Source organism: Chionomys nivalis, chromosome 14, assembly GCF_950005125.1.
Source record: "Chionomys nivalis chromosome 14, mChiNiv1.1, whole genome shotgun sequence".
NCBI classification, from domain to species: Eukaryota; Metazoa; Chordata; class Mammalia; order Rodentia; family Cricetidae; genus Chionomys; species Chionomys nivalis.
The window spans coordinates 45,326,848-45,329,986 of record NC_080099.1 but is presented as its reverse complement, the minus strand read 5'-3'; positions in this window follow the sequence as shown (position 1 = coordinate 45,329,986).

The window sequence follows — 3,139 nt, the reverse complement described above, 5'->3', positions numbered from 1 at the left end:
AATGCTTTTATAGTATGATTGAGAATCTTTTGGGTATATTCCCAAGAGTGGTATTGCTGGATCTTTTTTCAACATGGAATGTTCATTTTTCTTCTCCCTGTATCTCCTGGTGACTCCTTCTTCTTCATCCCAGTGAGCTCATTCCCTGTCTGTAAGTCCTGCCTTACCTCTTCCTGCCTAGCTATTGGCCATTTAACTCTTTTTTTTTTTTTTTGGTTTTTTGAGACAGGGTTTCTCTGTGGTTTTGGAGCCTGTCCTGGAGGCCATTTAACTCTTTATTAAACCAATGAGAGCAACACATCTTCACAGTGTACAAAAAGATTGTTCCACAGCAACCCATCTGCCAATAAAACAGTCTTTCTTACTTTCATGTGTGTATGTGTGTGTGTCTATGTGCACATGAAACTGGAGGTTTCTCTGCTGCCAACCAGTTCCTGAATAACTGGATAATAACACTAATGCTTAGTATTAACTACAAACTGTTTGGCTGATGACTCAAGCTTCTTACTGGCTAGCTCTACATATAAATAAACTTATTTCTAATAATATGTATATTACCATGTGCAAGGGCCCTTGGATTACAGGTAATATTCTGGCACTTACTCCTTCATTCACTGCCGGTATCACCTTGACTCTGCCTTCTTTCTCCCTCTATCTCTGCTTGGATTTCCTACCTAACTATATTCTGTTCTGCCATAGACCAAGCCAGCTTTATTCATCAACCAATAAATGCAATACATATTTTCAGCATACAGAAAACCATTTCACATCATCTCCCCTTTTCTGTGTAGTTAAAAAGGAAGGTTTTAACTTTAACATTGTAAAATTACATTTAACAAAAACAGTTATCTAGCAAAAATTATAGTTGTAATATTTAGTCTGTTTGTATTTGGAAAAATTAAAGAAAGAAAATACTCTATAATCTTTCCTATCTTTGTGAGTCAAAAATTTTACATCTAATTTATCTTTTATCATAACTAAGGAAAATTATAAATATAAATATCTAGTCTTCAACTCCATCAAGGACCCCAGAAGTATGTAATATTACCTGAGTAATCACAAAGTACAAACAAGTGACTTCCAAAAGATGCAAGAAATGACAAAAACAGCTGGCTGCCTGGACAGTCACCCAAAGTCTTCTGTAGCATTGAGGCATTCTACACAATGCCTATAGGCAGCCTATAGGCCTAGAGTTTCTGGCAGATTTCTCAGTGAAGCAAGGAACTTGAAACTGTCCCTTATATTAGCAGTTTGTCAGTCATTTTCCTCTGCGTCCTTTAGAATGTCTGGCAGATTCTTCCATGAAGCAGGAACTCTGAAGGACTGCCCTATCTTGTTTTGGCAAGTTCAGCAGTCACTTTTCTGTGGGTCTTTAATGTCCAGTTTATACAGTATATAGGCAAGCTCAAGGCAAGAGCAGTTTCTTACCTAAATGGCTAGTCTTGCCACATTGAAAGTAAACTCTATAAGGAGTTCCTTCAATGCCTATCATCCTCTTGAAATAAATGGTGCTGCCAGGAGCAAATGTGTCTTACTGTCAAGAATAGTCTAAGTTCTTAAAAACATTTAAATGCCATATTCTGTAGGTCTTTGAAGTGTTTGAAGATTACCTATCTATTTGAAATATGTCTCTGTTTATCTAGAAGACCTAACTAATATTGTTGAAAATTTGAGTATTGTAGATGACTATTAATTTGTATTTCTTAACTATATATACATTTTAAAATGAGCTGCATAAAAATAATACCTTAAACAAGAGTATAAACATACATGCAATATAACAAAATTGACCCTGAATTTGTATCAGTAAACCAAAATCCATACCAATGTAAAATATTTTGAGATTAACAGATTTTTTTGGATAAAGTAGATTCAATAATCTGCCTTTTCATCATCATTTCTATTGGTGCACCAATGTACCTGACTATATCCATGTAAAACCTGAGAAAACTTGGAAAGAAATTCTAGACACACACTAAAAACAGAGTTTAACACAGCTTCTTGCTCTGTTTGCTGGCGGCTGGCTGCAGCTCCTTTAAGAAAGGTCTAGCCAGGTGGAGGTGGCACACACCTTTAATCCCAGAACTTGGGAGATGGATCTCTGTGAGTTCAAGGCCAGCTTGGTCTACAAGAGCTAGTTCCAGGCCAGGCTCTAAAACTACAGTGAAACCCTGCCTCGAAAAACAAAAACAAACAAAAAGAAAGATCTAAAAAACCAACCCCCCCCCCAAAAAAAAAACAAACCCAAAACGAAAAATGTGTGATTTTGAAGCAGAGGCTTCCTGGGCTGTGCTGCCAGTGTGAACTCTGGCTCTTTTAGGAGGCCAAGCATTTAAATGGGATTTGTGGGCAGCATGCTGCAAGTTACTTGGTGGCAGAACGGGCCAACTTGTTATCAGAATTGAGGTGGTGAGGATGGGTTCTATTCAGCAATCTCAGAGGCAGTGAAGGGACCTTTGCCATGATGGACTGGGTGGAGAAAAGGTAAAGCAGCCTTGGTCCCATCCAAGCTGCTTTAGCATTTTAAGAAGCAGTCTTGGCCAGAAAAGGATTACAGATGCATAATAGGACAGTTTCAGATTTAAAAGACCTCTAAATGAGATGCTGTGTATTTAAAAATATATGTAGGCTTGGGAGAGAGAAAAAAACAATTATAGAGTGTTATAAAAAAAGAAGTAAATGGTTTTAAAAATAAAGGAAAGACTTTAAAAAGACAGTAAACTTGCAGAAAAAGTAATGAGTAAAGAAAAATAAGCCACGTAAAGATGGAATATACACAGAGAGTCTGGATTATGTATATTATTGTGTTTTCTTTGAACTTTTTGACTGTGAAGGAGCTAAGTACAGAGAGACATTTCATTGTATGGGCTGCTAAGCTAAACCAGCATATATATTTCAAAAGTATCTTGATTTCAAAATTTGGGTGTAAGGATTTGTTGCTTTGGAAAGAGGTTCTTCTTTTGTTTCCACAGAGGATGAGAATCTGTGGATTTCTTCCATACTAATGTGGTTTCATGGACCAAGACTACCCAAAAGGTCTCCATGAACACCCCAAAATTCCCTTGCCCAATAAAAAGCAGGAAGCAGTTTGGAGAGAACTATGCCTAAATTCCCTAAATTATTGTTTATAAATGTTTAC